The following is a 21,451-nucleotide window of genomic DNA, read 5'->3' on the forward strand; positions in this document are numbered from 1 at the left end:
GGCATCTGGCTGCTTGACACCCATCAGGAAAGTTAGAGAGCATCCTTTAGCTGCTTGGAGTTTAGGCGGAAACTCCATGAGCTGGTGCAGAAACAGCGACTTCCCTCAGGGAACCCTTCATGCTCACAAGACCCTTCCAGCCAGCCTCCAGAAGGCTTAGCACATATCACGATTCCGCGTTCTCCGTTTTCTGGTGACACTCTGCTCACAGAACCTGCCTTCTCCTTAGACTGATTGACAGGTAATCTTAAAGACTTCTGTTTTCTGCCTTTGTCCAAGGCTGGGGAGGCACCTGGGGAGATTGAAATAGAGTAAAACTATTGGATGCGCCATGTGTGATGTGAACAGGACCCCCCTTGGGAGGGCTTAGACTTAAGCTGATGGGGTGGGGGGAGGGGATAGAAACAAATAAGACGCAGTCTTTGCCCCTAAAGCACTTAGAATAGAGGAGTTAATGGACGTTCATGAGCTCCTGCAGTACCACGCCGGGGATGATACACACAATTGAGACGAGGTGCTGTAAGTTTCGAGGGAGATGTGGCTTCCAGCCAAGACCGTCAAAAAGGCCTCCGTGGAGGCTACGACAGCATTGACTTGGGCCTTGAAGGGTGGATGAAGAGTTAGTAGGTACAGGCCTCTAGGTGGCATTCCAGGCTAAAAGGCTTGCCACAGTTTCGTTAGCAGTGTGTTGTCACTCAGATTCAGTGAAGTACAGAAGCGACCAGCCTGGCTTGGGATTGGGGACCTGGAGCAGTGGGAGAGGCCAGTCGGGCTGAAGAGAGGTGGGCAGGGCCCCGGATGCCAAGCCAAGGGGGCTGAACTTCATTCTGTAGTCAGGGGAAACCACTGACAGCTTAAGTGCCGGAGGGCAGAAATCAGGAAGCTCATTCCCACCACTGCGTGGAGCCTGGGACATCAGACAAGACAGTGACAAAAGTGACCACTGATGCCTGATTCCCTGTGGGGGTGACACGGAGGGAGGACTCCGCTTTCAGAGCTACCAGGAGGGCCTCCGGTGGGTAGACTGAGGCGGGCGGACCTCGCTGAGGAGCAGCAAGGGCCAAAGTGTCCTTGGCTTTGGCCAAAAAGGAACAGCACGGGCTGTTGTGTGAGCGAGAGCAGGCCGCAAATGACCGTGGCCTGCTGGAAACGGGGCAGAACGGCCACCGATGTCTTCCCGAGGAAGCGGTGTCCATGCAGATCAGAAAGGTGAGACTGAGTTCGCGTGGTGGCTGGAGGGCCCTCCAGTCAGACGCTGAGCCCCACGGGGACAAACGGTCGCCCTCCCTGCCCGGCGGGGGCTTTCGCTGCCATTATTTGCTCTGCAGTCCTGACCTAGACCTGTGTCATTCCCCTCTCCTCCCACACCTGTTCAGACAAAAGTCTGATTGCCAGGAAACCATAGCCTCCACGCCCCCTGGGAGCTCGTTAGAAACTGGGGCCCCACCCCACACTTACTGAACCGAGACTCGGAGCGGGCCTGGCACGCTGTGTTCACAGGCCTGACCAGTGCTTCTCAACCACTGAAGTGGCCTACCAGGTCACCGAGTGTAGCTGGAACCTTGCCTCAGCCACTGCAAGACTGAACTTGCCCCTGCACAGGCCCGAGTCCCTGGGCCACCCTGATCTGCCCCTTTCCCGATGGCTGATAGCTTGACAACACACCTCCCTAAAATGACTTCCTGGAGAGGTGCCCAGGCCCTGTACCTGTCCCGTGGCACGTCCATCTGTAGAATCAGGGCAGAGGGAAGGGGACAGCTAAAAGTCCAGGACCCAGTTCTGCATGTTCATTGGGGACATCTCTCATTTCAGTCTCTCACCCCCATCGACACTGACCTAGTTCAGCACCTGGCCCCGTCCGCACCTGGGTCAGGTGCGCTGGGACAGCGGAGCCGATCTGCCTGCCTCCTCCGGTCTGCGCACAGCCAGAGCCGTCCTTCGTGACACAGACCCGATCCTGCCTCTCATCTACCAAAAACACTTCACTGGGTCCCGATTTTCTCCTGACCACACTCCGCGGCCAGTCCGTCACGGCCTGTGCCCCAGGCCACCTTTCTAGCTTCTTCCATTGGGCTTCACGCCTGTGCTCCAGCCAAACTGCTCACACAGTGTCCTCCCTCACATGTCCCTAGTTCCGGAATAGCCAGTTCCCCCCCAAAAAGCTTACCCCAATCCTCCCAATTGGAAACTGCCTGTTGTCTGAATTCACAGCCCGGGGTCTCGATCTTTGCCTCAGTTAGTGTTTACTCCCTTGGTGCGCCTTCTCCCGCCCCCACCACACAGTGGGCACTCAGGAAGCATGGCAGCCACCTGCCCGGCCCGGGCTCCTAGAGTAACAGTCACGGCGGAAGGAAACTACCCAAGGACCGGGGAACACAGCAGCCAGCGGGCCTGGTTGGAGCTGAGGTTCTGGTCCTGGCATTCACGTGTGGGGTCGGGAGGTCTGCGAGCCCCATAAATTAGATGTAACCTTTGCGCATCTGGGAGTGTGTGTCTTTTGGCAGGACAGGGCACGTAGCTGGCATCTGCTTTTCAAACAAGACTGTGGCCCAATACAAAATTTGAGGCAGCTGTGGGGGAGGCCCGCTTTGAAGAGAGGGTCCAGAAGAGACAAGCCGAGGGTCAGAGGCCAGAGCGGGGCCCTCGTGCCTTATCAGCATCCGCATCTGCGTGCGTTCCTGGGTCAGGGGTTGCCGGTGGCCAGCTCTTCTGTCTGTGGAACCCGCGACTCCAAAACGGGAAAGGACTAGAAGCAAGGTGGAGGCTGGCTCAGCAGACAGGACAGGAATGGCCGAGGCTGCTGGCCACAGCCCTCCAAGCTCTGGTGCACTTTTTCCTTTGAACTGGTGTGCATTTATGTTCACTGACAGAAGGCGTAGGCTTCTTCTCTCTTTGGTGTGTGAGAGAGCCCTTGCTGGTAGAAAGTTATCCCTTCTGCTGAACTAAAATACCTCTCGATATGACTTTCCTTGCCTTCCCTCTCTCCATCCAACCCCAGAAAGCTAGCTGCTAAGCTCCTGTGGTCCTGCTGGGCCCACAGCCTCCTCTTCATTCAAACCTTATCCCTAACATCATTTCCTCCTCCCAACTTTCTGTCAGAAGGTCGCTCTCTTCTGGCTTCCTACGAAGGCCGGTTGCCATCAAAGCATTCCCTCGGTCACATGGTAGTCATCAGCTTAACTCCCCAGATCTCCCAGGAGCCACTGCACTCCTCAAGGGCCAGGTGCTTCTGATTCACTTTTCTGTCCCTGAAGTCATGTGCAATGCCCGCTCCTGGGAAGGTACTCAGTACGTGTAACCAGACTGGGAGTTAGAGAAAACCAGCAACACCCACATTGACCAGCTGGGGGAGCCCCAGAGAAAAGAAGCCGCTGCCAAGGGCACTCGGCCACTTAGCAGAGCCAGGACTAGTACACCATGGACTCCCGATCCCCCAAGCCAGCGCAGCCCCATTACCCATTCGATTCAGGCAGCCTAATGCAGCACAGTGCCCACATGGGGAGGAAGGGACGTGGGCTCTGAGCTGAGGCTCTCCGAAATGAACGGCTTAAAGAGCACATACGGAGACTAAGAATGGAGAGAAGGGAAAGAGGCATTTTGGGAGATGCTACGGCCTTCCCTCACCGGCTCCGCCTAATTGTTGGTCGTGGGATACTGCAGATGATGAGGAGCCCACATCGGAGCCGTCCATTCGTCAGACGTACCTCTCGCCCACTCGGCCCCAGGAGGCTTGTTCACATGAGCTCCTTCAGCCCAGAGAACTTTCTAGAGTGAGCCGGGTAGGGGAGAAAAGGAGTGAAGAGGATGAAGGTCTCTCTGCCTTTGTCCTGTACTGCAGCCCGTCTCCCGGCAACTCTTGCCAGATGCCTTCTCTAGCAGGTTCTGGGAGACGCACATGCCACTGGCTTTGTTCTCCATGGGGTAGGGGGTGCATGAGGACCAACAGCTAAGAAAATATTAACTAAATGCCTGGTAAGTCCAAAAGGATACAGAAGTGACTGAGATAGGGCCCTTACCCTCACAATCCCACAGGAAAAGTAGTAACCCAAGTATTCCTTGCTTTAAGAGCAGAAGTCTTTAAATAATGAACTCAGGATCAAATCTCACTTGCTGGCTACTTTGGTCAATAAAGTTTTATTGGCACGCAGCATGCCCATTCAATTGCATATTGCGTGTGGCTGCATTTATGCTACAACGGCAGAGTCGACCATTATTGCGTGACTCACAAAGCCTAAAATACTTACCATCTTCCCCTTTACAGAAGAAGTTTCCCAGCCTCTGCTTAAGAGTGACCGATAGGCCAATCAGCAAATGTAAAGATGCTCAACACCGCTAATCATTAGGGAAATGCACATCAAAACCACAGTGAGACGCCACCTCACACCAATTAGGGTGCCAACTAGCAAAAAAACAAAAAAACAAAAAAACAGGATGAGACCAATTTGGACAGTCTGAGGAGAGGGGGGAATGGCATTCCAGCTTCCAGGCTGAGGAACCACCATGGGCCGGGGCCAGAAATGATAGGAAATGAGGCTGCAGGGGCCAAGGAGCTGGGACGTGATTGCCCCCTGGAGAATGACACAATGACGTTTGTCTTTGAATGCTGTGGGGAGAGTGTGGGGTGAGGGACCAGAGGCAGGCACCAATGGGGAACTACTTGTGCAGTCCTGGGGAGATAGGGTGAGAGCATATCTGTCTCGGGGAACCGGTTATGGGGATACAGAGGTGACCTATAGCCTGGAGTTGGTCCTGGGCTAGAAGGGACAATGCTCAGTGATCAGCTGGATTTGGGGCTAAGGGACAGGGAGAGGTTAAAATAACTAGGAAGCTTGCATTCTGGCCATGGTGAGTCTGAGGAACCTTGGGATTCTAGAAGACAAGAGATTGATGTTTGAGGGGTCTTGGCCTGTTGTTGCTACTTGAAGTCATAGAAACACAAGACAATGAAGGGTGGGACCTTGAAGAGTAAGAGGTGCCCTCAAAACTAAGACATGAATGAAGGCTAAGGAGAAGAGGGTAAAGAAATGAGAGAGTGGCCAGCAATGTCAGCCGGTGCAGGGAAGTTGAGGAGGCTGAAGGCCAGGAATAGATGCCCAGACCATGAACAAGGAAGTGTCCCCGAGGTCACAAAAATGTACCGGCCACCTCATGTGTAACTGACCTTGTGCCAGGAGCAGGGGCACTGCGGTGAACAGTCTAGACATGAGCCCTCATGGGGCTCATGGGCCAGCAAGGGAGGGAAGGTAGTCATTAATGGAAGAATCACAGTTCATTACAACTGGGCTCCGTGGTCACAGGGAGGCTGTAGCATGAGACAGTGAGTGCCATCCCTGTCGGTGGTGCACTCGTGCTCGGGGCAGGTTTCCATGAGTGTTCATGAAACTCGTATCCTTCCTTTATCTCCCTACCCCACGCATATTCCGTTTTGATGGTTGCCTTCTCAAGGGCAGATTTTCTTAGACTTCGGGGACCTTTCCAGCTAGTCATGCTGTGGACACTCCAGGTTTGTTGAATGATTTGAATAGGAGGGGATTAGGGAAAAGGCCAAAGACAAATGACAAGAGCAGGGTCGTGGGAAGACTGGAAGACAGCCGGCTTTTGTTCAGCATCTCCTCAGCCAGCGCATTCCCAAATGTACAGATGGACAGACACCTGGACCAGCGTTCTCGCTTTTGATCCTCACAACGAGCCTGTTTATGATGATCTTGACTTGGTACAGGAAAGTGCAAACTCTTTGGAGATGAGGCTTTCTCAAGACACAGAGCCGGTTGGGGCAGAGCTTGGCTTCAACCCCAGGCTGGCAACCCTCTGGCCCAACATTCTTTTTCCCATTGGCCTTGTACTCTCCCAGGATAATCCTAGGTGACCTGAGTCCCTTAGCTCTGCACTGGATGGCAGTCCCGGATGTGTGGGTTTCCCGTGGTGACTGTAACAAATCACCACAAACTTAGTAGCGTAAAACAACGCAAACTCATTCTCTTATAGTTCTGGAGGTCAGAGTTCACAATCGGTTTCACCGAGATAAAGTCAAAACGGTAGCCGGGCTGCTTGCTCCTGGAAGGTCTAAGGAGAAAACCCATATTTTGGCCTTTTTCAGCTTTTTTTTTTTACACCTACAGCACCTGGTCTTCCAAGGTGGTCTCTCATCCAAGTACTAACCAGTAGCCCGACCCTGCTTAGCTTCTGAGATGCCTTTTTCAGCTTTGAGTGGCTAACTATAAGGCTTGGCTTATGGCCCCTTCCATCTTCAGAGCACATCACTCTAATCTCTGCTTCTATTGCCACATCTCCTGCTCCTCAAGATGTGGACATATCTGGGGGCCATTATTCAACTTACCGCAGTCACTAATAAGGTACATGAACTCTAGAAAGGGACCCCTCTGGGCTGGTAGTCTGTGGCGAACCAGTCAGTCCAGCATGAGGCTCGTTCCAAACCTGAGTGCAAAGCGGTGAGGCAACTGCCTTAGGAGGTGGCCAGGTAGAGTCATGTCTGAAGCCTCATCGCTATGGGCAGATGCGCCAGAAGAGGGTGCTGAGTAGGCATGAGGCATGGAAGGTACTGGGCCCTGGGTATGAGGCAGGCCTCCAGCTGGAAGGGGGTGTGCAAAAGGCAGGCAAGTCCCAACAGGCTGCACAGCCATGAATCCAGGGCGTGGTAGCCCCCGCCGAGCTGGCTGGGGGAGGCAGGCAGGCTCCTGGGTCAAGCGCCAAAAGCTGCCTATCCAGCGCTCCAACTCGCCCTTAACAGGCCAAGGGCTTCGAGCAAACCATGCTGAGTCCCTATAGCTGTCTGCCAAAACTATTCCGATCATTCGCTGGACTAGTTTGGCACCATCTGATGATTGCAAAATTCGTACAGAGGTCACTAATATGATGACGCTGGCTTAGAAGGTGCTGAGAAATGCGGGTGGTTTCTGTAGGGAGGGGTCAGAAAGGCCTGAGAAGCCAGCGGCCCAGGGGAGCTGCTGTATGCCCCAGCACCGCCTTGAGGCCCAGGACCGAGGCCTCTGATCCTGGGATTGGGCCTCGGTCCCGGTAGGGAAGGCACTGGGATTTGGACACGCCTCTTTGTGCCCTCTTTGGGGCTGAGATTAGCATTTTGGGGAATAAAGCTCAAAGGCTGAGTAAATGCTGCTGAGCCAAAGGCCATCTAGCCATAGTGAATGAAAAGAGTTGCTAACGGGGGCCCAGGTGGCAGACAGACCAAGCCTGAAGATACTGGGCCCTGTAAGAGAGGCAGGGACAAGACCGGCGGTCCCAAGTCACTGCTGATGGTTCAGTAGATGGTGCCCCACGCCCCTGTAGAACCAAGGGCTCCCAAGGTCTCTAAAGCCACCCAGTGACTCAGACCACTGGGTGCTGAGACTCTGCTTCCAGTGAGGAGGGGCCCAAGATAACCTTCGATATCTACAGCTCCTCTGGGCCGGGGTCTCCGCAGGCAGTCTGCCCAGGACTTTTAGAGGGACCCCCGCTGGACTGGAAAACTAATGGCGTGAGGTGGGGGCTCTCCCTGGAATGGTCCCTGTCCTCTTTGCCTGGCTGACTCCTACAACTCTCTACTGGGCTGGCAGCCAGGCCAGGAAAAGCTCCCTCTGTGCCCTCCTCCAGGGTCCCGCTGTGCCTGCCCACGGCTCCCTCCACCAATGACAGCAGCCCAAGATTCCTCGCTCCTGTGTCTGTCTCCCTCAAGACCAAGGTGGCCTCCAAGGCAGGCCTGCTTGGAACCGCCCTGTGAGCCTGGCACCCTGGAGTCTACCTCTCCCCACATGGCATGAGCGTTCCACAGAGCTGAGCTGAAGGAAACTGAAGGGGAGGCAGAAGGTACCTTGATGGATAACCGGAGGGGCCTTCTGCTGTGGTAGGCCCCTGGCAGGAGAATCCAGCAATAATGAGAGAACAGTAATGACCCAAAGCTGAAGGAATCCTCCAGAACGCAAGTTCCATGGGTCCAAGTCGGCTTGGGAATAGTCAGGCTCCACGCAGAACCCTTCTGGGGCCAAACTCTAGCACTTTCTTCTGCCTGACCTTCGTCCTCCAGTGTTTGAAGCGCGTGAAGGCGCACAGGTCTGTCCCCTCGTTGTTCAGATAAGGGGGCCAAGACTCAAGCGGGACTGAGATTTGTCCAAGAAGCAAAGCCCATTCATGAAAGAAGAGCTATTCCAGTGACGATCCCCTCCTAGAGTCTTCTGTTTAGAAACTTCTAGAAGCCTCTGGCACTCTCGGTCACTCCCAGGTTCCCGTGCTCAGGAACAAAGGTGCGAGAGATGGAAAGTCACAGGAATGAAGCACTCATTGGCCACTGGAGATCAGATTGGGACTGTCGTGGGTTGCATTGTGTCCCCTCAAAAGATACGTTGCATTTCTAACCTCCGGTACCTGTGAATGGGGCCTGACTTGGAAGTGGGGTCTTTGTAGGTGTGATCAAGTTACGATGATGGTGCCTTTATGAGAAAAGGAAACAGAGACGCGGACACAGGGAGAAGCCACGTGGACATGAGGCAGAGACCGGAGTGATGTGGCCACCAGCCAAGGGACGCCTGGGGCCACCAAAAGCTGAAACAGGCAGGAAGGACCCTTCCCTAGAGGCGTCTGAAGGAATGGCCAGGCCAACACCTTCGTTTCAGACATCTGTCCTCCAGAGCCAGGAGAGGATAAATGTCTATTGTTTGAAGTCCCTCAATGTGTGGCACTTTATTGTGGCAGCCTCAGGACACTCCTACAGACACTTTCACGAGCTTCTCGAAGGCTCACAGCAAATCAGAGGCAGAGTGAGGCCTGGCCGCCTTCCCAATCCAGCGTCAATGCCCCCAAACTGCCTCTCCCGGCTGGCGGCTTCCAGGCAGTCATGAATAAACAGCGCTCCTCGGCTTCAAAGCACTTTGACATACTAATTAACTCTCAGTTAATTGGATGAAATAACGTGAAGCTCTAGTGACATCATCTCCATTATGTGCCCAGATCTAGCCACAAGCGAAGTCTGGTGACTGCTGGGCTCTGAGCCTGGTCTTGTAGTAACATGTTGTGTCTTTCACAACCGTCCCAAGGAACCCCGGTCAGGGGGGCCCCACACCCGCCTCAGCTCCACGGGCTTCGGCGTGGCCAACGGCGGGCACTCTTGGCCAGTCAAGCACACATGACCCAAATGGTTTCCATGGTTAAGTCTGTGTGCGTGTGCGTGTGCGTGTGCGTGTGTGTGTGTGTGTGTGTGTGTGTACCACACACCTCTGCACCATCCCACACCGTCCAAATTGTCTCACTGGCAATTCTAAACGAAAACCTGCAAAAATTCAGATGTACCTTCAAATATTCTGCAGAATAACCCTCTGAGGCTCTGCGACCTTCAGGGCCAGTATACCTCCCAGCCTCGCAGTACCCAAAAGAAGAATCCCTCTGCTCTTTATGTTCTGAAACCCCAGCATGAGAGCAGGATTTGGATAAGTAGCTCTTTTCAAGGCCTGGAGACATTCAGATTGGACCAGGGCCCGCAGGCCATGGCGGGGCGGGGCGGGGCAGGGCTGGGGCTGTCCCAACCACACCGGGGTCCCCAGTGGATAGGCAGTACCCCTGCTGTGGTACAGGCAGTCAAGGGACCAGGGTTGGAGTCCTGCCTTGGGCTCTGCCACGAATGAACCTCGATGACAACAATAGCTCCATCCCAGGTCTCCCTGACGTCATTCATTCCAGCTCCCCTTCGTCCCCTACCCAACGACCAGGGGCTCCACACGCCAGGCAGGTCTGGTCTTGCCCTCAGGTGGGCTGGAACATCGAGGGTACGAAGGCCGTCATTGTCTAATGACAAAGAAAGGAAGGCGGTCCCTGCTTAATTCTTTTCCGCTCTCTCAGATTACGAAAAACAAAAACTCTGATTTCGGTGCTCTTGTGTGCTTTAACTTTGATGACAAAGAGAACACATCTAGGTAACAGCACCCAGAAGCCCCCTTGCCCAGGTCCCCTCCTAGTCACTACATCCCGAAGAGTAACCGCTCTCCTGATATCTTAGCAGGCGAGATGAGGTTTGCCCACCCAGCACGTGCTCCTCCACATCCGGGTCCTCTCCATCAACTTTTGAGTCGAAGCCTCATCCACCTGTTTGGAGTCGTGGTTCCTCCTCCCTGCTGTAGAACATTACAGTATGTGGACGCACCACAACGTATTCGCTGTTTCTACTCTGACAGCCATTGGGGCTACTCTGGGCTGTATAAATAACGCCACTCTGGCTATGCCTGTGTGGGCTTCTGTCGAACACACATTGGCAACTGAGTGTACACTCGTAAGAGTTTCTGGGGCTGTCACGGCTACGTTCCACAGTTTGGGGGGGCGTGTAAACAACAGAAACATATTGTCTCACAATTGTGGAGGCTGGAAGTCCGAGATCGAGCTGATGGCAGGTTTAGTTCCTTCCGTGGCCTCTCTCCTCGGCTTGCAGGTGGCTGTCTGTCCCCTATGTGCCAGTCTGTGTCCTCATCTCTTCTTATAGAATGTCGTATTGGAGTCGGGCCCAGCCCAGTGACCTCATTTTGCCTTAATTACCTCTGTAAGGACCCTCGCTCCAAATACAGTCACATCCTGAGGTAAAGACTTCAATGTATGAATGTCAGAGGGGGCGCCATTCAATGCATAGCAGCACTCGAAAAGCGAGATTGCTGGCTGACAGAACATGCGTATTCCGTTTTAATAGAGAAGGTCCCGCAGTTTTCCAACGTGGTTGTGCCCATTTACTCTCTCTCCAGCAATATATGAGAAGTTCTAGTTAGCCTTACACCCTTACCAAAGGCTGGTATTGTCTGCTTTTTTAATTTTGGATTTCATAGTTTCAATTTGCATTTTACTGAGAACTAATGAGACGGATCATCTTCTCATATGTTGAACCATTTGACTACGCTCTTTGCTCAAGTACCCGTTCAGTTCTTTTACCCACTTTCCAATTGGTCTAATGATCTTTCTTGTTAATTTACAGGAGCCGTCTTTCTTTCTTTCTTTCTTTTCTTTCTTTCTTTCTTTCTTTCTCTTCTCTTTTCCTTCTCTTCTTTCTTTTCCATTTCTTTTTCTTGAGTTAGTGCTGTGCATCGCGAGCGGCCTGGTGGAGGGGGCGGGGCGGGGGGGGGCGGGAGAGCGCGTGGGGGGGGGGGGGAAGGGGAGGGGCGGGGGGGGAGCGCGCGGGCTCGAGCGGGGTGTTCTTGTGTGTTTTTGTTGTCTTTTCGTTTCCTTGTTTTTGTTTGTTGTTTGTCTTTTGTTTGTTTGTGCTTTCTGTCTTGCTGTTTGTGGTTGTGTTCTTTTTCTTTCTCTTTGTTGTGTTTGTTTGTGTGTGTGTCTTTTTGTTTCAGATTTTGTTTTGTTTTTTGTTTTGTGTAGGGTGTCTCTCTCTTTTCTTCTCTCTCTCTCTTTTTCTTTCTTTTCTTTTCCTTTCTTTCTTCCTTTTTCTTTCTTTCTTTCTTTCTTTCTTTCTTTCTTTCTTTCTCTCTCTCTGTCTCTCTCTCTCTCTGTCTCTCTCTCTCTCTCTCTCTCTCTCTCTGTCTCTCTCTTCCTTTCATATATTCTGGATGAGTGTTTTATTGCAATGCCATACTGTGAAGATTTCCTCCCACATTTACATAAAAGGTAAACTTTTTATAGCGTGGCCTTTCACTTTCTTAGCATTCTGTTTTGATGAACAAAAGCTCTTCATTTTCGTATAGTTCAATTTACCCATTTTTTATTTTACACTTTGTTTTTAAGAAATCTTTGACTACTCCAAGTTGACCAAAATATATCTTGCTCTTTTTTTTAAAAAAAAAAGCTTTGTCATTTTCTTCTTTATATTTAGATCTTTATGGCCTGTCTGGAATCAATCTTTTTTATACGATGCGATATGCAATAGGAATCCATAGACATTATTTTCATACGGATACCCAATTAAGTGATGTGATCTTGTAAGGGTGTCATCTAGATGATGTTAATTTTGATCACTCAGTCAAACTGATAGCCAGTTTCTTCCCTGATCAATTAGTTACATCCCAACACCCCCTATCAGCAATAACCAATCTTTAGGAGATAGTTCAAAGCCATACAAATAATTTGCTTCGAACTAGCCCCCTTCCCTAGACTTAGCATTCATTGATGATTTTTGCATTGTTGATCACAAAATGATAAGAACAGTGTTTTTACTGTTGCATTACAGATAATATTTATTGAAAAGTCCATCCTTTCCCTGCCGTAATGTGGTGCTAACGTTTCATTAAGCTCCTCAAATAATTGCTTGTAAAATCTTCTGTTTTAACGGTGTGAGAGCGGGCCTCAGCCTTAAAGCATTCACCAGGCAGCAATATTTTAGATAATATGCCATATTTTCTTTTTATTGTAATGTTTCTTTTTATGGTTACCTTCTACTTATGACAAATGATACCAGTTTTCCATTTGTAGTAGTAATATAAAGTTTGCCTTTTATGTAAATATATGTGAGTTTTAAACAGTGAGTCAATTTAAATAACACATTTTAAGTAAATAATTGTACATGTGGTCCTTGGACGTGGCAAAAAAAATGGCGAGGATAGCATGCAAGTGACTCAAGTGTCTTATCAGACACATGTTACCAAAGAGCTACATTTACAATGTTTACGGAAATGAACGAAATGCTTGAACAATATCTTCAGGGAATAGGACTGAAATCATATGATGACAGTGAAATTTAGCTGCAAACCAATAATGAAAAGATAGCTGGAAAATTTTGGCATGTTTGGAAATTAAGCGACATGCTTCTAAATAGCTATAAGTCAAAAAAAAATAGTAACAGAAAGGTGAAAATATCTTGAACGTTTTACTAAGGAAAATGCTACATACCAAAATTTGTGGGATACAGTCAAGGTCCTGCTTAGAAGGAAATTTTAGCCACATACAAAAAAGAGAAAAGGTTAAAATTAATGAGCTAAGTATCTCTCTCAAGAAATTAGAAACAGAGGATTGATCAACCCCAAAGAAAAAATGAATTGATGAAGTTAAGGACAGAAATTAATGAAAAAGAAAAAATTGAATTAGCAATTAAAACTCCCCCACCACTGACCTCACGATGGCCAATTTTACGTGCCAACTTAACTAGGCTGTGGCTGTGACAGTATTTTATAGACATGATTAAAGCTCATAATCACTTGACTTTAAGGGAGTTTATCCTGGATAATCGGGGTGTTCCTGATCCGATGCCCTGAAATGCCTTAAGAGCAGAGGTAAGGCTTTCTTGATGAAGATGTTTCTCCTGCTGGAGGGTTCCAGCCTGTCCTTCCCCACAGCCTGCTTCCTAGGCAGCTCCCAGCATCATGTAAGCCATTTCCTGGCAATAAATCGCTTTATATATCTCCTACTGGTTCTGTTTCTCTGGTTGAACCCTGACTGATACACCTCCCCGCCCCCCAAAGAAAACTTCCGGACACAGATGGTTTCAGTGGTGAATTCCACCAACCATTCAGGGAGAAGATCCCAGTCTTACAGAAACAATATTCTGTAGAGATAAGGAAAAGGAAGACTCCCCAACAGGAACAGAACGAAAAAGGAAAATAACAGAGCAGAAATGCAAAAAGAAACAAAACGAAACGAAACAAAACAAAATCAACCAAAATAGTAGCCAGATGGCCTTGCAGGGCCGCTTGGTGTTTATGTAAAGGATGAAATTTAATTTGAGAACGGTAGCACACCAGCAGTCAGACTTCCTAATGAAACGCATTTTAAATCGATGTGCGTTTCCTTCCGTTATATTCACATGCTTGTTGTCTTTGACACCTTTATGCCCCAGGACCCAAGGCCGAGAAACTGAGCTGAGGAAGGTTCTTGGCCTCACAGCTGCCTCGGTTGCATCCCTGAATTAGTACTCTGAAACGCCCCACCTCACTCGAGGGCCACAGTCCTCCATCTTGCAGCATACCTGGGTCTCCGGGGACATTTGTTAAAGATGAGAATTGTTAGACCTCATTTCTAAGCTGCGAATTGGGAGCTCTGTGGGTGGAGCCTGGGCCTGCGTGTGTTTCAGAGGTGGTCCCAGCCTCTCCTGCCTTTTGGGCTTCCAGAGCTGAGCAGCTGTGTCTCCTGGGGCCAGTTAGTGACTTTCCTGAAGGGCTCTGGCTGCCTTGGACTGCTGTCCCAGCTCAGCTACTCCTCGGCTGTGTGGCCCTGCGCAAATGACCTCACGGCTCTGAGCTTCCATGTCCTCACCTTGACCACTGTAGCATCCCAGCCTATAGGAGAGGAAAGGGTCGCTGCTTCTCTGCCTTCCAGGCAGGGCCCCGGATGTGTTGATGGCCTGTGGGGACCGAGGGCGGGTTTCCTTGGGCACTCTGGGGTCTGGGGGACCAGCTGTGTCTTGCCCAGTCCAAGAAGGAGCAACACTTCTGCCAGGGGACTCTGGGGGTGGGTAACTGAACCACCGCCTCCCCCACCCCCTCACCAAAGACAGAGCGCTACGGGGCACTTCCTGGAGGGGCTGGCGAAATGTAGTAGCCATTGCTCTCCTTGTAGGCCCAAATGTAAGTCAAGCCCTGATCTTTCTAGAAATATCCTGTTAAAAGCCAATCACGCACTTTTTTTTGAATTTGGTATTTTGCACAGATGTTTAAACTCTGACATAAGCAGCAAGTTGCATCAGCCTCTTTTATATTTAAAGCCTTTGGGATTCCAAGAATGTAATTTAGACCAAAGGAAGGACGCCGCCTTACAAAGTGGCAGAAAGAAAAGGGGCCAAGGTCCCCAAAAGGATTTTCCCAGGACGTCTGCTAACAGAGGCACTTAGCATCATGCCTGGCACACAGTAATCCCTCAGTAAATATTAGCCTCACTATGGGTATGACTAGCACGGCTCCCCCAAGTGCCTCCTGGTTCCTCATTTTGCATGAAACAAGCTAATTGAGCAGTCTGACTCCAGTGGGCTAACAGACGTGATGTTAGCGGCCCAGGTTGTGGACCAAGACAGCCAGGCTCGCTGTGCGACCATGGGCCTCAGTCTCCTCCTCTATAGATAGGAATGATCATAGTACTTAACGCCATAGGGCTGCTCTGCAGCCCATACCTCCACCCTGGTGGAAGGTATCTGGCCCCCCCTGTGGTACCTCCAGTCCTCCGCCAGGGGCTAGAAACGTACTTGGCTTTTAGTGGGAAGGAATTGTTTGCAAATGGATCCTGTTGCTATTTTGAGAGCAAGCAGTGCATACCCTGGGGGCATCCCGTTCACTCTGCCGAGTCTCAGGTTGGCTTAAGTAGGTTTCTGCTCCTCGCAAATGGATGGGTCTTAACAAACGTGACCCCCATCGCCTGATCTCTGACCTCTTCTTCGCAGGCTTCTTCCTCAGGGAGCTGGGCGGGGCTCCTCCCTGGTCTTCATTACCATTCCGTACACACAACCCTTCCTGTACGGCCGAGGTGAGGCCATGCCCTCTGTGGCCTCCAGGAGCCATTGAAAGCTGCCTCCGCCCGGACACATTTGGTCTCCCCCCGGGGCAATCCCGCTGAGCCCCGGCCCTGTAATATCCTGGGCGTCGGCTCATCTTCCCCTCTCGGCTCCCACACGGGCCCCTCCGCCTCCCTACCTCCCAAACCAATTTCATTACCTGCCCCTCAGACCGGGTTCCCACCCCATTCTCTTCCTCAGTTATCCCCGTGGCTCCGCTAATTCCTGACTAAAACATTAGCGCATGTAAGTGGAGAAAGCAGGGACCTTCTCCCTCATCCTCATTTCTTGTTCTAATGCTAATTACATGCTTTCTTTTTTCAAATTTGGCATTTTGCGCAGATGTTTAAACTCCGACACGCCAAACACCTGTCCTTCTCTCTGTTGATGAGCCAAACAGTTTCACCCCTCCAAACCCAGGGAGGAGAGAGGGCTGGTGGGGGGCCTCCCTTGCCGAAGCTGGGAGTGTGGGGACCAGGGAAAAGAGGGATGAAAGTCTATCCCAGCCACACAAGAACATTTCTGCTGCTGCAAGAAACCTACATCAAAGTGGCCACAAGATGAGCTAATAGAAGATGGATGAATGTGACTCCACGTTCGCTTAGCTTGATGTGGAGTCTCGGCCTCACGGGGAGGGGACCCTGCCCATGCTGCTATCCTGACCCCTTTCCCTTCTTCCCAAGCTCATAGAGCAGAAGCCCCCCGCCCACCTCCCCTCATTTAGGGCTGGTTTATGGCATTCGAGATTCTTACCTCTTCCTTCTATTATTTTAAAGCACATGCTGACCCTCTCTCCCTCCCCTGCCTTTTTCCACGGGGAAATATAAGAAAGGAATAAAGACTTGAATTCATCTTGAAAAAAAGGTTGTGAGTCTAAATTTTACATATCAGAATAATGAAGAAGCATGAGAACTACGGAAATTGATTGACTAGTAGACCAAGTTGTGTTCAGAGCCTGCAACAGACCAGGGAACCTACAGAACAAAGGGAGGTTCCTGCTGAGGTTCCTAATGAACTATTTACCGCACCCCGCCCCTCTTAACCTGCATACAGACCCGGCAAGGAAAACAAGGTCTTTAAGCAAGGTCTTTAAGCTGCACCCTATTCAAAACCAAGCGCTGGCTCACGGGTCTTTAACGCTGCAGACCGGGGCAGGAAAACCGGAACTTCCAGCTGTCATCCCCAGAAACTGAGAATCCCCTGTGAACCGAATCCCCCGAACACTTGGGGGCTCTCTCACTCCCCGTCCTCGGTCTCTGCGAGGCTGCGTCTCTGTCTGCGGAGCGTTCCTCCTTCTCTAACAAACCTCCCTTTTGTCCCGGACTCAGGCTCGCACCTGAAGCCTTTCCTGCGCGCAGCCAGGGACCCTGTCTCTCAACGAATAATTTGAGTCCCCACTCAGAGGCATTCGTGCTGTCCTGCATCAGGAATAAACTGCAAAAAGCCCTGATCTGACGGTAATGGTTCATCGATGGCCGATTTCCTCCTTCCTTCCCTCTCTCCCTCATTTCTGCAATCATTGACAGAATAGTCCATGTCCCCTGTGACCTTAGCCAGGGGCCAAGACCTGTAACCTGAAGGAACTCTCAACCACCCCTGGGCAACGTGATTTCACCCTCCACCTCTGCTTCCTACTTTCTTGAGACACGAGGGTCAGGGAACACGGAAATCCACGCGAAATGGGTGTAGTCTCTGCCACGTCCAGGCTCCCCTCCAGCTTACTCTTCCTCGGATCGTCCCAGTGGCTCCTCCTCCCTTTGACAGTAGTTTTTATCTCAGGAGTCAGTGACTTGTTAAGCATCTTGGGCATTTTTGTCTTTTCAGACAGACCCGCCTGAGACCGAGGCCTGGCTCAAGGCAGGCACTTGGGACATATACATGGGCCACCTGAAGCCTACCTGCGGGTATCTTTTCCCTGTATCCTGTATCACAGGGAGAGGGGTGGGGCTGGGGCTCAGGGAACACCTTCCGGGGTGACCGCCTACAATCTTATACAATTTTGATATTTTAGAGCAAGTGTGTATGACTTTTAAAAGGTAACTTACGAAAGCACAATTGAACCTGTTTTTTTTTGAAATACACCAAGTATTTACTGGGCTCCTATATGTGACGACTATTATTCTCACACAAACGCTGAGTGGCCAAATGTAGTCATCGGGCAAGGAGAGCTAAAGGCTGTGTGATGGGGGAGGAGTCCCACCGCTGGGTTTCAGTCTTTGTGTCGTGTGGTTATTTTATTAAAGACAAAGAATATATTCAAGAGATTGTCCCGTCTTTCAGCCAGTCCTTGGGGGGGGGCCCACTTGTCCAAGGACACTGTCTGCCTTGGCCCGGAACCCAGCAGTGCCACTCGCTTGACAGGAATCCCAGAGGCCACTGCAGATTGGGCAGTGATGTCACTCTCTACCTTGAGTATTCAAACCTGGGCATTTGCAAAATGTCATCTCCCTTTTCTTTGTATACTGGAGATGACTCCATTCCATTGTCCCGGCCTTTACTGAGCCCTCAGTGCGTGCCAGGCCCATGCCTGCTACAAAGAGCAGGGGAGGACGGGCGCCGGTTTCGGCCTTCTGGAGCTCACAGGCCGTGGGGGACACGGAGGAAGACCGTGAAAGGAAGACGTGTGTTGACGTGGCAGCCGCCGATAGCTCAGAGAGCCTACGCTACGGAGAAAGTTCACCTTCGAGAAAGTTGGCCTTTGAGAAAAGTACAACTGTAGACCTCCCATTGTGCATCCAGGCCCTGCTGTGTGAAGTCTTTGTTTGAGACCAAATGAATTCTTTCTCAGTTCGGGGCAACCCCTGATTCTGCCATATGTGTGTGTTGCGGATGAGTTCACGTTCTAGTTCACCATTGCGATATTTTCTGATTTTGCAGACTTTTTTCTAGTTCTGGCCTTTACAGACTTAAAAGTGCTTTGCTAGAGACACAGGTTCATTCCTGAAGCTTGCCTGCTTCGGATAGTCAGTCAGCAACTTGGCTGTGTTAATAGTTTCCCCCTGGGTCCTCTGGATTAGGCTGGCCTCTCCTTCTAGCGCAGAGGGTGGGGGAGCCCACAGCCGCAGGCTTTATGGGGGTGACACATTACTCTCAGCCCCACAGAGGCCTGGCACGACTTGAGTGGGCTCCTTGTGAAGTCAGCAGGGGCCCCAGCATGGCCTGGTGAGCTGGGCTGGGCCGGCAGTGGCAGGGGCTTGCAGGGTTGGCTTGGGTGTTAAGTATAGCTCTCTTTTCTTTTTTATTTTCATTAGTCTGTGTGTTTTTTTTTATTACGAAAGTAATACTGTCGTAAAAATTCAAAGAGTACAAAGTGAAATAAAGAGAAAGCTCAAAGAACCTCCCCACTCAGCCCACACAAACCCACTGCCTAGAAACAGCTGCTCAGATCAGTGTCATGTGAAACCTTCCAGATACTCTCTAGCATGTACAAACAGAAATATACGGGTGTATCTTTGGAAAATCAGTTTTTTGAGAAAAAAAAGAGATATGTGCATTAAAAAAAAAACAAATGTTACAGAAAATACGAAAAAAAGAGAAAGCAAACGTAACGAGAAATCCATCTCCTACAGATAACAAGTTCTAATGGAGATATAAGTTATTCATGGAGATATTTCTCAACGTCCTCGGACAGTTTCACAGAATGAAACTGTGTTATATATGCCGTGGTGTATCTCAGGTAAACTGCTTTCCCCCACCCCGCACAGTTGCCACCTGAGCATAAATGACAGTAATACGACTCAAAAGAACAGCAAAAGTAGCACGTCTGACATCAAGTGTTGGCAAGCGCGTGGAGCACTGGGCATTCTCACGCACTGCCGGTAGGAAGGAAAATCGATGATCCGTTATCAGCTTGACCATGCACATATCCTATGGCCCAGGCTTTCCGCTCCTGCCTAATAGGTATGTGAGTGGAGATGCTTAAAGGGCTTGGGATGTAAAAATCTGGAATCCAAGAGAAAAGCCTGAGTTGGAGATGTAAGTTTGGGAGTCAACAGGTAGGAGGAATTACAGCGTGTTCGCATGCTGATCAGAATGATTCAGCCAAGAAAGAAGAATTGATAACCCGGAAGAAAGGGAGAAATATTAGCGTGAATCCCCTGAGTAGGTGTCAAGAGAAGGGTCAAGGGCACAAGCAGAGAAGTTGGTCTTTCATCCCAGGCGGGGACAGTTCATCCAGAGTACAAGGACTGAGGGCGAAACACGTAGATAATGGTGCTGACGCGCAGGTATGTATTTTTATGCACCGCATCTTATGTACTCTACATACGTACCATTTTTATCCGATAATAAAATATCCGACATTTAAAATATTTTTTAAACATCAATATCTCTGGGTCAAAGGGAGCCCTCATCATTTGTTATATATTTCTAGACCATCATCCCAGAAAGGTCACAGCAATTAATACTCCCACCCCCAGGGCCTGGGGGCATGAGATTGACTAATCATTTCCCATGACCCCAGGTAAGCCAAGAGTCGCATTCCCTTTCTTTCTGGGTTAATGGACTCCAGCAAGTTTAGGAATCAGTCAGTTCTCTTCTTTGCTGGCCCATTTTCCTAGTGCTTGCTTTGAAAAAAGGCCTTTTTTAAAATTATTATTTTAAGAAGATTAAGCCTTTCGCTGTCCTATGTGGTCCAAACAACTCTTGCTCATTTGTCATTTGTCTAACGACAGTTATGGTGGGTTTTGCCCCACAGAAGTTTCTAATTTCTCTGTCTTTTATGGTTTTTGGGTTTCATGACATACTTAGAAAGATTGTCCCCACCCCAGGATTCCTTCTAGTACTTTTATGGTTTTTTTTTTTTACATTAAATTTCTGAGCCATCTGGAGTTTATTTGTGTGGCGTGTGAGGTAGGAAATCCAGCTTTTTTCCCCCCACACAGCCAGTCATTCCAACATCATCTATTGAACGACACATGTTTAATCCACTGATTACAAATGCTACCTCGATCATACACTGCGTTTGAAATTAACTTTCCTTCCTTCCTTCATTCATTTGTCAAATATTCCTTGTGTGTGTCTACTCGGGCACCATGCCAGGTACTTGGATGAGCTGAGATGTGTTTCCTACATGCAAAGGGAAGGGAAGACAGACAGGAGATGGTTATTCTGCAAGGAAGAGATACTTAACTGGGTCTCGGTGGTTAGGGATGACTTCCTGCTACAGGTTCGCGCATCCTAAGAGTTAACCAGGTCAGGAGGAGCTCAGTCAACAGGAAGGTTTGGAGACAGAGAGCTAGGCTTATGTGGGGATCAGCAAGAAGTGCAGTGTGGCTTCAGTGTGCTGGGAGCTTGGAGCCTGACACTTGGGAGAAGAGGTGAGAGCCACAGCAGGTGCCGGACCTGGATGAGGAGAGGGAAAGAGAAGTCTCAGACCGCACCCCAGTTTCCACCTGGACAGCTGAGTGGATGGAGTCATCGTCTCGCTCAGATAGAGAACACACGGGGAGATGGCTCTGGCTGACTCGTGGAGAGTGACTGTAGTGGGGTTAGTGGGAGCCGAGAGATCGGGGAGGAGGTGAACGAGGACGTGGCTTGTACTAGGATAGTGGTGGCGGCAGAAGTGGGCAGAAATGGTCAGCCTCTGGGTCTATTTTGGAGTTAGGGCTGCAGTCAGGACTTGCTGACTGATTGGATTTGAGACATGAGAGAAGGAAAGAAAATGCAGTTAGCCGCCTAGGCCTTTGGCCTGCCCTCCTGGGAGCTCCCAGTGACAGAGACGAGGAAGATTTAGAGAAGAGAGGTTTGGAGAGTGTTGGCTAGGGGACGGGAGCTTTATGTGGACATGCTTAGTTTGAGTTGACCCTTAGACATTGCAGAGGAGGGCAAAGGTTTCCTTGACTCTCTTAGGGACCTTGGTTGGGTCTGAAAATGAGACTAACAAAGATAGAGTAACAAGGAAAAGCATGCACATAAAAGTTTCACATGACATGGGAGCCTTGTAAGAAAATAAAGACCCTCCCCCCAAAAAATGGTTAAACCTGAGTGTTTTTATAATAGATTTGATGAAGAGAGATATGATAGGACAAAGAGTTTGAGCTAAGTGTA

Source organism: Rousettus aegyptiacus, unplaced genomic scaffold (genome assembly GCF_014176215.1).
Source record: "Rousettus aegyptiacus isolate mRouAeg1 unplaced genomic scaffold, mRouAeg1.p scaffold_m13_p_9, whole genome shotgun sequence".
NCBI classification, from domain to species: domain Eukaryota; kingdom Metazoa; phylum Chordata; class Mammalia; order Chiroptera; family Pteropodidae; genus Rousettus; species Rousettus aegyptiacus.